At 43.9% G+C, this 13234-nt stretch overlaps 1 long non-coding RNA gene across 2 annotated transcripts in view; it reads left to right on the top strand.

Moving 5' to 3' along the window:
- LOC122412928 (uncharacterized) overlaps positions 1-13234 on the top strand; it is a 104189-nt gene that overhangs the window by 41121 nt on the left and 49834 nt on the right. For both annotated transcript variants that reach the window (XR_006261455.1, XR_006261456.1), the window contains exon 2: positions 1072-1279. This is a non-coding gene — a long non-coding RNA (uncharacterized lncRNA). The remainder of the gene's footprint in view (positions 1-1071; positions 1280-13234) is intronic.

The raw sequence follows: 13234 nt of genomic DNA, 5'->3' as shown, positions 1-13234 counted from the left end.
TTCAAGTTTTCGTAGGGTAAACAAGCGTGTTTGATATGCGGAGCAAAAGCAAATGTGCTTTGAAACGATGGGAAAAAGGTTTTATCAATTAGCAAGAACAAATAAAATTATCGAGTCCGAGAAACCTCGATCTTGTCAACCGGTCGAGCGAATCGTGTCACGCGTACGCGCAGCCTCGTCGAGAGCAAATAACATTGAGCTCGGGAAATGCGGTCGAGAGCAGAAGAATGTGAGGGAGAATAAAAATTTGAATACTTCAAACCGATGGAATTGACGCTCGAATCTTGAACTTTTGGCCCTCTGGATTTTCGGAAAATGCCACATGAATTTTGCAAGCGTTTCTTCTTTTCTTGACAGCGAAGAGCGCGCCGTGAAAAAGAATATCGATGTGGCGTAGGCTGCTCCGAAGCAGTGTCGAAGCATTTACTGCCAACGGTGAAGAAGGGTTGACAGAGATCGTTTGTGCAAAAGAGCCAATATGGATGCATGAGAGTTTAATTTGCCTCGAAATAGAGTCATCGGGCGATGCATGAAGAATAAGCGAGCGGGCGATTGAAGGGCGCACGCGAGAACTAAAATATGCGCGAACAAAGAGTCTGAATTTCCCTGAGCGAGCTTTGACCGGAGTAAAAACGAGATAAAAAAACGTCTCGTCTGTTATGCAAAGTTTTGATTGTCGTCAGTGTTGCTGGATGACCCACTTGCAGTCCATATGTACAACGAGGGGGCGCACGTCGCGAATCGTAACGTGTCACGGGCTCCCTTAATATCACAGGGTTCCTTCGACCTTTATTGGCGAATTTACAATTTATTATTCCGCACCATTCGCGTTCGTGAATCGAATTTTAACGTTCCGTCCACGTGGCAGGTGCTCTGTCAATCCGAATTGCTCTCGAGAACATTGATGTTGGAGAGAGTGAGTAATTCGCGAAGGATTCGATCGAGCGTATTCCCAAATTGCAGAAATTTCATTTTCTAATGAAAATTAGAAATCGAGATGTTGGATAAAATCGAAAGAGAATTCTGCGCCGGGCTCTTCTCGTCGCGAGTCTAAAAATCTTTTTTTTTCAGCTTCGACTATATTCTTGACGAAAATGATTGAACCCCGGCTCGCCCCAGAGAAGCTCCGCGCTCAAGCCGGCTGAGGAAATCCCACACATGATTTCCGCTGAACGGGAGGAAACCGTATAAGTAAGGATCACGCTGCACAAAGTCACAGCTTCATGTCAATCACGCTTTGCAGTATTCGCTCGTGCCTGTGGCTCGGGCAGCCATCCATGTAAGTACGCGAATATCATGCAAGGAGGAGTCGAAATTCTGTATTCCATTACTTTGTGCATTCAGCTGACATTAGCGAATCGACGGTCTTGACGAGTGACGTTATCGAAGGGAAGCTTTTTCCTCTATTGCAAAAATGCCTGAGGCTGCCCTCACTTTTACGAATCGCCTCGTAATCCCCTTATTTTTAAATAAAGGCTGATACATTTTTATGAAAATAAGCAGTCGATTCGAAATTGCTATCGTGTCTCTACACGCATCGAGCATTTTTAGGACTCTCAAGCCCTAAACAGTATTTATGATTTCACCGCCATTCGGTGACACGAAAAATATGATCTCTGAAAATTGTCTTTGCTCTGGAAGGCCAGAGTTCTTCTTTCTTCGCATGAAAATTCCACATAAAAGGTACAAAGGGTGGATCGAATGGTGCAATTTTCTCGACCAGAACGAAAAGAGGTTTAATGGTCCCCGCGGTGTCGAGATACACGTATAGAGAGGAGAAGCGTACGTAGCAAAGGGAATATCGAGCGACGAAAAGGGATGATATAAAGTACGTAGTGAATATTTCAAAACATAAAATCGGATCATGTCATCCAATCCTAAATACATTTTCGTCTTGCCTCTGTGCGAGTGTGTGTCTCTCTGCGTGGGTCCGGGTTTGTATCGTATTCCGAGAATTCTCCGCGCTGTTATCGGGTACCTATAACATCTGTTTCGACCTGGAAGTATAACTCCTCCGAGCGAAAGGCTCTCGGCTTCGATTTGCGAAATATCTTGGCTTAAGCCGATCGGTATAACTCGTCACGGTTGGGCTCTGGTGCAGGCGGCTCTCATCGAGAATGGATCTCCAGCTCGGGAAACCCGTAGAAAAATTTCTATTCTAATATTCTCGTTGCGCTATCCATTTTCCATGATTCTATGAATAAATTTATTCAATTTATTTCCTCCTGCGGGCTTCTATACTTGCTTCATGGGTGACGAGCGTCCATTTTTTGAGACCGTTACGCACTCACGCTGATCAAGCTCATTCTGAATCTTGCTCCTGCTTGTGTTACCTTTGGATGTCGATGAAAAACTCTGCAGCTCCAGAATGACCTCGGTCGCTAAGCGTTCGGAAATCGCTGTCTCGATCCTCGTGGACTTGACGATTTCTTCTTAAATCGTTTTCAATTATTGAAAATTACGAAACACTCTTACCGTTCATTGCGCATTGCGTGCTTTAGAAAACGATCTTCGGTCGATGTAAACGAACGTCGAGTGTCGGACGAGATGAAAAATGGCAGAGAGGAAAAATAGCGAGAAGATTCGAGGAGGATCGCGAGGCCTGAGTTCGAGTCGAAGAGATAGGAGCAGGCCTGACCTCTTAATCTTGGGTTGTAGCTCATGTTTGTTTGATGTGTGTATATATTAGGGACGATCTCGTGTTTCGTATCTCACTGGGAAGCCCTGGCATGTGAGTGCTCCGAGGCACAGCAGTTTTGCAAAGATAAAAATCTTATTTCTGTGAACAAAGGAGAATGACACTTTTCCTTGTTTGCCTTTCTTCCAGAGCGTAATTTCGTCAGACGCAACACATTTGGGAACGAATGGGAAGGAAAATAAGATAGAGGGAGGAGGAGGCGAGGGGGAGGTTCGTTATCAGGGTGCAAGAGAAGGAGGGATGCTTCGTTGAAGAAATAGAAATAGAGAGAAAGGCTGCAGGAGAGCGAGGAAGAAGGAGCGAGTGAGTAAACGGAGATTGCTAGTGGACATTTGTCACCGATCCACGCTCTCTCGAGGGGTGACAAACGGTGTGCGAACGAAACCACGAGGAAAGAAAAGAGGGAACAAAAAGAGACGAGCTGAGAGGGTCTGACGAGTGTCGGACTCTTTGGTTCCTCTTGCTGGTCTTTCCTAATGCGATTCACGGACACGTGGTTTCCTTCCATCCTTGTACTTGGAAAACGAGTCCAATCTGTCACACGGAACAAGGGTAAAAACCGCACAAACTTCCTACACTATTTCGTCACTCGTTTAACCCGAATTTACCGGTGACGATTGAAAAAATCCTTTCTCCGAGTGCTACTCGAATGAGAGCTCGATTTCATCAACAAATTGCCCATGAAACCTTGCATCGATATAAATTGGCTGTCCATTTTCTTCGTAAACTATTTCAAGTTGCGATTTCATTTCACGAAATTTTATCATTCCTCATTTATCTCTAGTTACAATAAAGTTTTCTGCGATTCGGTGAAATATATCGAGAGCAAAAAACGAGTCTCTGCCACCAGGTTTGTTGAAAATTATTCATGTGAGAGATCCTTAATTTTTACTACCTCGACAAGCTGAATTTTTAATTATTCAATTAATAGCTGTTTCGAACAATTATCTTCGATCTATTTATCGTTCGTTCGCACAGATCTGCTGCGGAAACGAACGCGAAATTCCGTCAGAAAAAGCGTGGCATCGTTCACAGCGTTGATTCCTTTAAGCATATATTTTAATGAAAAGGTTGGAATTTTTCAATAAATCGAGACCATCAATCACACCGTGTTTATTCCAGCGCTCGATTCATTGTTTTGTCAGTCGTTTGGCGGAGCGTGTGTGACGAGTTTTTGCACGTGCTGCTGGAGCGTTACGTCGGTGCTTTATCGTGTACATCGTAATATTTCGTTTCTCGCGTCGATATTACGTGAAAAAAAAAGAAAAAAAGAAAAAATGAATATCGTTTTGTCACGAAGTATTGATCTGTGCCGATCCATCTTTGCCCTGTTTGTTCGTCATTATTCACAACCGTTGATCGTGCTCAGACGCAATTGTTATCCCGTCAAGGGCTCTGCTTTGTTTGTCATTTGAATATCCAAAGGTCGAGCCTCGCGTTAGGTGCGGTAATATCATTCAAAAAAACGGCTCGTGAAAAAAAAAGTTTTGCGCGACAGAGTCAAGGATTATCAAAGTATTACAAAATATTTGACGATTTATCGTTTTTCGTAAGGCTCATCCGCTCATTTCCCCTTTTTTTTCGAATGATGTAGAAAAACAAAGTATCATTCCATCTCGTTAAATATTCCCTCATTAAACCTTGAAATAATGACCTTTTTCGAGTCTTTGTGAAGCTTGTGTTCGCCTCCCCTTTGACAGGAGTCATCCTTAGATCCGCCGATCCAATTATTACTTTGTTTTCTCTTCCCAGACGACTTTAGTTCCTTTAAGATTGAGAAAAAAGCTATTACATGAGGCGTGTTCTTCAAGCAGAGTGAGTATTCTACCGTATTTGCGTAAATTTGTACAAAAGCTTTCAGCGCACACCAGCTGCGCGAGTGAATCATTCTCTGAAGCATCCAAAGCTATGTACTTTGGAATCTTTGCTCGATGCAAAATGAGATACGTTACGAGAAGACGGAAAAAATATCCGGAAAAGATTCCTTCCTCCGAATATACGCAATCTTACGTAGCGAGTACAAAAATAATAATAAAATAAGGAAAGTAAGGAAATAAAAGAGGAGAAGAAAAAGAGAGGAAAATGAACGAACAGAAGAGGGGAAAAAGAGAGCATAAAGTAATTTATTTGGTGCCCTCTCGGTGTGCTGAGCACATTTTTCAGAAATTCAGGTTTTTCCTTGTTGCAATAACACCAGCAGCGAGTGTGTGATATATCTGCATAATGTATGTATATACGAACATTTCCCCGTACAATGGACGGCGAAACTATATGAGGGCTCCACTCATTCTTTATGTACATATATACACACGTAGATATATATTTATATATATAAATTTGTACACAGGCTTTTCCACTTCGAAACATAAGTATTTTTGAAAAAACGATAGGCTTAAAAATTTCTGTGAAAATGGGGTTATTTGGGGGAAAAATGGCTGAAAAATGCGAGCAGAACAATGTCACAATAACGCTCCAGTTATTTATTCCGTTTTTTTTTTTTTTATTTTTTTATTTATGTACGAATCTTGAGGTAACTGTAAAAATTGCTCTCCTCGAATATTTTATCAGAATACCCCACAAATATTGTCGTAAATACGGCTCTCGATATACTCACGTATATACAACAGTGAAGCACGAGTTGTTTCTCTCACATACGACTCGTAAAATCCATAATGGCACGCCTGCCGTACTCTCTTTAGTCTTTTCGGATTTTTATACGTATCATTGCTCGATTTTATTGGAAAGACCGAGGTCTCCAAGGGCAGAGGGAGAGAGAAAGAGCGTTTTTCGTCACGCATTTTTCTCCTTAGTACGCATTATGTATTACACGTGCTGGAACTGAAAAAAATTATTCTCGTATTGCTCGAACGTGAAGAAAAAAGATGAGGGGAACAGTCGGAGTAAATTCGGAGTGGATTGACCGCGAGGGAGGATTCCCAGTGTTGGGAAAAAAGATCGATTGCTGCACGAATTCATTAATTTGCTAAGGACACTCGACGAAAATAATATAATCACTCGTTAGAACTTCAATTATTCGTCCAATCGGCCGATTGCACACTAATTATCTCGAATTTTCTCATAACACGATTCGATGCTGGATTTATTCTCATATGTGATGATCAAGACCTCTTGAGATCTTTTGAGCTTATGATTTATTTGTTCGATTGATGTTTCATAAGATAAGAACAGGAGTTGAATAATAGGACGATATTACATGTACCTGTCGCTAGGAGGGGCTAGATGATAATGTCAGAATATTGGCCTCGGGTAGTTTTATACAGACACGTGCTAAACTACAACGTTTTCCCAGGAGATAAAGAGTTTTCGTCAAAAACAGTGAGATAACAGGGCGAAAAGAGGATAAAAAAGCAGGAGACGAGAGAGGGAAGGGATAATCGAAGTAATTTTTTCATGTCATCAGAAAGTCGTCAGTCTTCATGGGTGTTATTGGGCAATCTCTGTCTGCAACATCAATCACCTTTCCCTACATTGGATCGAGGTGTGTCTGCATGTAGAATGTCTTTGTACACATGTACAAGTCGTTCTGTGTTGGCTCGATTCATATGCTTCAAATGTTACAGAACTTTGTCAGGCACTACTAAACAAACGTTCAGGAAAATCGAGTGTTTGAAATGAAAATTTGGAATAAAATAAAATTTTGTTGGCCTTGAGATAAACGGACCTCGACTGCCCAGTGAGGAACGGAAACCTAAAATGGACGAGAGGCACAGCACCAACAGCTACGAAATTTTTGTCAGAAACCCAAATCTGCCAGAAAGAAATGAGATTTACACGAAAAATTATCGAATAAGCCACCGATAGAAAACAGCCTGAAAGTAAATAAAAAATCATTGCTCCGTGGATACGCGTTGTAACGAGTTTGGATAAATAACGAATGAATTTTGTAGCGAAGTGACAGCGAGTTTAAGGGGCTCATCAACGTGGAATTTCCTGTGGCCGTAGCATAGGCCGTGTTCCCGAGGGATCGACATCATTGTCGGGAAACCTCGATCGGACACCTATGATTTCCCCTTCGGCCGTTCTTCGCCAGTCCCTCTTTTTCACTCCCCCTCCGTCTTTCTCATTCCCCCTCATTCGTGTACCGAAAGACTATCCTCTTACGACCTAAATCCCACCGGATGGTTTTTGCACTCTTCCGTTTTCTTTTTCCCCTGTCCAGCATCGCGCACGAGCTTTGTTCGGCATTGATCTAAGGAGATCTCTGATGTGAGCCATCCGAGTCTTTTACAATCACACATAAACGCAGACAATGAAAAGCCCGAACCCACACTACTCGAGGCCCCTTACATTCTATATTTGTATATGCGCTACGTGGACGCGCACAGATTACCACCGAGAGTCTTAGTACTCGTTGCGGTCCAGAGAGAAGACACGAGCGGTGACCCTTTCGATAGCTGAGAGAACATCCCCTTTCTTCGCTCCCTAAGCTCGATGGACCCGAAGTGTCGCGCGATCGTAAGAGATTGCTTCTGCCTGATGTTCTTTCTTTTATTCCTCTTTATTCTCATTCTCTTTTTCCATTCGAGAAGAAAAACCTCTCACGAGTTCAATACAAGAGATTCTACGTTTTTTGTGTAGTAATCGATAGCAATCATGTATACGAACAGCATCGAGAGTTTTTTTATAACGTTAGAATTTCCATTCACTTACATTGTTACTAACGTTTGAACCTAAAAAAGTTTAAGCTAGTTCATGCACGAAACGATTTTCTTAAGAAAGTCTTGATATTTAGACAGAGTTTAAATGGGTAGTCGACTGACACGCGTATCACATTGTAAAGGGTTCGTCTTATTAGTGGTTATTCAGATAAACGTGTTTAAATATGAAGAAATACACGCAGAGCTATAGAGACTATGTGTAAAAAATCGTTTGTGTTTCCATTTAACGAATAAACGCTTCTTACGAAGTTTAAGAAAAAGTACCCAATAACGTTTAAGTATATAATGAAGGTTTGGGGAAAAAATTCAAGTCGATTGGCTTGATAGTAATAAAGATATATTACCTTAAAGATTGAACGAAATTGGTAACGAGCTTATTCACATATTTCGGCATTTTGTTTCTTCTTGGCTTGGCCCATTCCTGTCATAGCCTTCTGGCTCTTTATTAATACTTTTTTCTTGATCCATTTCCCTTTGTGCTTACCCTTTGCACTCTCAAATGCAATTTTTTACATAAAAACTATAGTATTTTCGCCAGGGATGAATAAAATTTGGGTTTCAGTCAGTGATGGATGCCCGATTAATTAATGGCTTATAATTTCATTCGCCAAAATAAGATAAGTTGACAAAATATATTTACAATTTCGAACTAATAACTTTGACATTAATTAAAAGTGATTATATCTTTAATTAGGAAGTAAAAATCGATGCAATTTAGACACCCGTAAAATACGATCCTACGGGCATGATCTACCTTAATCACTGAAGTTTTTCCGTAAAATTTTCGATTCGCGCCTATTTGGAAAAAAATAATATTAACTAAATATTTTTGGATTAGGAATTCAATCATGTATTTGAGGCTTTGAAAAGGTGGTACGCGTATCCTCATCGAATTTGAATAATTCATGATACGAAGAAGCGCGTTTGAAGTATAGCAAGTAGTTCAGCACCGCTTTGGTCAGACACGATGGAATTTTGTAAAAAAATCAATAAACCTCGTCGTTGGAGCGCATTCCAGATATGCTTTCCATCGTCCACATTGCAATGCGCTGTCGAGTTGTACACATTTTTCGCAATTATATCGGTAACGATGGTATTATAAATAAAACAATTTTTCGACGATCCAGTAGCACTGAAATAATTGGAGTCAGAAAAAAGCGTCCCTTCGGTATCGCGAGTATCGCGGAGCTCATATTTTCGAAGATATTTTTTGTTCCTCAGGGTCTCCCTGGATGATAAAGTGGCTTGTGATACGGAATTGAGGTCGAACAACGCATTACAGGAGAGTGCGAGATTTCTTTAGGCGAAAGCTGGCTGTAGAGGATGCGAGATAAAGAAGTTCCTCGCATTGACGTGCGAGACTGAGTGCGTGCCTCCGTGCATCCTCCCACTCGCTCCTCCAGTTTCCCTTTTCTCTTTCCTCTCTCTTTTTCGCTTTTTGTACGTGCGTTAGGGTGCGTCTCTACGGGTATATTTCCGTGTGTTCTTAGTTGCGAATAAAGGGAGGAGTGTGAACTATTCTCTCGGGGGTGCTCAATAACAATCACTGCTCTCCGTGTATACGGAGTCTCCTGCAGCACGTACTCCGTAATATACTACGTACGCTCTAGGTAGGGTATCCTCTCTGTATCTCTTTTTGAAAGTACGTTTTTAAGTTCCTCCCCCGAGGATAGCGACAATGCTGGCGGGTCTGGATTTTGATTATACTTCATTGGTAAATACGTTGTGAAGGCTTGCCTGGAATATATTTTTTCCGCATTCGGGAAGAAGCGAAGTAACGAAGGATCTTTGTGCTTAAAGGTTAGGCGCGTTGCAATTTAATGCTGCGATACTTTCAGGCAGCAATACCCGCGACGGGCCGAGACCGAAGAGCTCTTTCGAGGCGTTCTTTCTTCCTTCAGGACAATCATCGATTCTGGTGCACTTTAATTAAATTTTCAGTCCAATATTATCGCTGGAAAATCTACGTTTAAACATTGCCGAGTAGCGTTGATGTTTGGAGATTAATTTAGTGGCTGCGAACGCCGACAATCAGATTGACGGATCTTGACACTCGTACTTGTATAAAATTTCTACGGGGTGATACGTGAAAAGATGAAAGCTCAAGTCCATTGAGAGAACGTGGAAAAAATGGGCTTTCGAAACCGTGCGGCAGAGACTCCGAATCGGATTGTAACTTGTAGTAAATTTAAACAAATCCAGTCTCCGGTGGTCCATTGGAGCGTGCGACGGGGAATTTTAGTATAGCATTGCGGCGGAGGGTATTCGCATAGCATGCGTGCCAACGCTATGCATACGTATACAGGGACGAGCGTAAAGTTGGTGACTCTGTAGGAAGGTGGAAGAAGCTCGAGTCGTTTCAGTCCTTCGAAGTGAAAGAAAAACGAGGAAGAAACGATACAAGGGAATCGAGGCAAGAAAGTGGACTGTGAGGAGAGGGCTGGGAGGCGCGGCACGGGGGCAGAAAGAGTTTTCGGGTGGAAGAGGCTGTGTGCGCGCTGAGGAAGCAACTTCCTCGTGATCTATGAAGAGGAAAAGAGAGAAAGTGTTCCAAAGCTTCGAGGGAAAGACACAACGGGGGTCGAGTTTGCCGCCCACTCCGGAAGCGTCAATGCATATCTATGTATATCCGTGTACATCGCTGTATATAAAGCCAAGATAAAGTTGGAAAGCTCGGTGGCGCGGGAGCGAGCACACCCTTTACTCGACTGGCCGCGATGCTGCTCGTGAACCGACGGATTGTCCGAGGCAGAGGGAGCCAACAACAGCATCAGCGCCCAACAAACCAGTCCATTCCGTTTCGTTTCGTCTGCCGGCTTGCTGGTCCCAATGTTTCTTAGTACGCTGTGTATATAGCCAGACAGAATGGGTATAGATATGTGTGCACTGTTTATTGTCTGGTAACATTCTGTTCACATGTATATACATCGCCACCTCGGCGTCCCATTGCCAAGCAGCCAGGGAAGGAGGGAGGAGGGGGAGGGGGGGGGGGGGTGCCGCTGCCTTCTTTCTCCATTCCGAGACTCCCTCGCGCGAACTCATCCATCTCAACGGGATTCTGTCTAGTCGGCGCCAAGCCTCGCGACTCGTTTGTATACGAGAATTGTCTCCACCTACCGGCTGCCCAGGCTCTGCTCCTGCTCTCATTTGTCTTCACTTTTTCCTTGGTTCCTGGTAGCTTATAAACTGATTACCTTTGTACTCGGAGGCGTACACGAAACAGTGATTCAAAGTCACGTTTTTCGGATTCATCATCGACTGGGAGCCGAGTCCTCTTTGGGGGCTGGCCACAACAGTCATCGCGATGTGGGTATCATTAAAAGCTTTTTTCTCACTCCTCGCAGCCTTATCTCTCTTCCATTTTATCGTTTTTTTTTGTTTTTTTTTTTTTTTTTTTTCATTCTGAGAATTTCGTGCTATCAACCCGTATACTGCAACTTGCCAACCCACCCGGTCGACTCCCCATCAATTCCCCGCTTTTCCTCATCCCCGTCGTCCTCCACCCCCCGCCTTATTCTATCTCCGCAATCTTTCAGCAAGCATCGGATTCTCCTTTTAGCAAGAATTCCGCGCTCGGACGAGATACCTAGATGTAAAGTGTGTTTTCTGTCTGGATATATGCGTGGATCCGGAGAGCCTGGCGAGAGAACCAGACACTGTGGCACTGTGCGCCTCCGCGTCCGCTTTACTTCCTTCCTTCTTAGCCCGCTCCGCGCTACCGACCGTGGCCAGCGACGCATTTTAAACATTTCACCATTCTCCACGCCCCCCTCCCATTCAACGTAGTCGCTCCTATCTCGGTGTCGGAGCCAGAAGACTCTTTCCTGAATTATATGTTCTCTCTCGACTTGCTCGCGAAACCACTAATCCAGACACTAGCTTCTCTCTATTTATTCGTATCTCGACTACGTTTTCTCGTTCTTATGCCAACACTGTCGCTCATTCATTCTCGGAATAATTCTCTCTCCTCCCCCCCCCCCCCCCTCGCGGCCTAGGATCAAGATCATTTTCTATTCCGACTGCATAGTCCAATTTGAAAAGCACATTTTCCCAAATGGCGTCATTCATCAGACACATTTTAACTTCTTCCGTAGGCATATTGTTGGTTCCCGGACTCTGAATACGACGACACGCACCGAGAATCAGCTCGGACCTCGGTGGCTCGTGTTCTTTTAATGTTCCAGGTTCTCTCCTATTATCCATGTCAATTTGTACACCGATATTACGATTATAATGGTTGCGCTGCTCGTATACCGAGATCGTGTGATTCGCAAACCACAATATCGTCAACTCCGCAGGCTAACTAGAGATAGCCACATTGAGGTGAATCCGTATTGGCCCTTTGGCCACGGCTCATCTCTGGGAATATATCTAATCAAAATTCTACTGGGTTATTTGCCCGAGCCCGGAGTGTGGGGCTGACGAAGGACGGTGTACGAAATCGGAAATCCTGATACAATTTGGTTGGTTATGTTGAGGGATGCGATGATGTACACATGCTTTAGAGAAAGACCGAAGGTTTACTAGCGCGATGTCCGGTGGCAATCCCTCTGGTTTCGCTGCTGGGGTACATATTGAGGAAAGCGTCGCTGCGTCCGATGTTTCCAAAAGTCTTCTTCGATGGGGAAAAGAAGAAGGAACGTTGATAGTTGTCCATTCGAGAGGGGGAAGGGATGAAAAAACGTGGTGAAAATCTATCGTTTTATCGAGGCTCAAGATCCAACGGATAGTGGACTCCGAAGAAAATTTGCAGAGGCGTTAAGGTCGAGGAATAGCTGTGAAGTGCTTACACATTTTGGCGACAATCGTGTATTGGTCTTAACCGTAGACCCAGGTCGGTATAAATAAGAGGAGGCTTTTTTTTTGCCCAGGTCCTACATCATCATCCCTGCGTAATCCAATTGTCGGAAAGCTCTCTTCAGGGGGGTCTCGTGTATATCGTAAGAGGCAAGGAACGCGGATGATGCCGAAGCTTCGGTCGCAGGAGGGTGCTTGTGCGTGGCATATATGGTTCTTGGCTCGTGTGCACTTTCGTAGTACGACGGCTAAATGATGCCATCCGGGCGAAGCCGTGGGTGCCCTACCGAGTAAAGGAGCCCGGCAGGGAACGACGATTTATTCAAATTTGAAGCTTATCCGAACGACGGGGGAGAAAAAATCTTTCCCTCTTCTGTTTTGCCACGTTTCCCACTTCACATACAGACACCCACGCATCCACGTTTTCCTTGGGATCCGAAGCCGGGTGAGCCGAACGCCGTGAAAGTAAAGACGGTAAACGTGTCGTAGCCATCATCGCGTCACTCGGCCCCAATCCCATGTAGTATTATATGGTCGCCGTGCTCTTTTCACTATGGATATCGAGGGTTGTACGCCACACGCAGGATGGTCCCGAAGTCCTCGTGGTGCCAGGGTTGCGCTACGAAAACCCTCCCATCATTTCCTAGGCAGCAACAATGGCCTCCCTAGGAAAGCTCCGAAACTTTAGCAACCGCCAGATTCCCCCAGCTCTTTTCTCATCCTGCGCGTCTTTTCTTACAACTTCTTTTTTCGCCTCAACTCGTTGGACATCTTTTCCGCCCAGTGTGACTCAGCGGTGGTCGACGCTTCGGAGATTATGGCTAGGGGAAGAAATTTGTGTCGTCGTAGAACGTGGCGAAAGGGGGAAGGGGCAGCGGCATTTCCTCCTCACAGAACAGTGATAAGCCCCGCTACTGTGAATGACCCATCAAACTCAATGCCACGTCTTTCGAGTGGTGCTTCCAGGAGATTAAAAAAAGTTTTTTCTCTCCTGTAATATCTTAACCGTAGCGTGACTAATCTCTCAACTTATTTTATCTCAGAGAAATAGGTGCTTCAT

The sequence above is a fragment of the Venturia canescens genome, chromosome 7 (assembly GCF_019457755.1).
Source record: "Venturia canescens isolate UGA chromosome 7, ASM1945775v1, whole genome shotgun sequence".
NCBI lineage: Eukaryota > Metazoa > Arthropoda > Insecta > Hymenoptera > Ichneumonidae > Venturia > Venturia canescens.
This window is presented reverse-complemented; position numbering and strand designations above follow the sequence as displayed.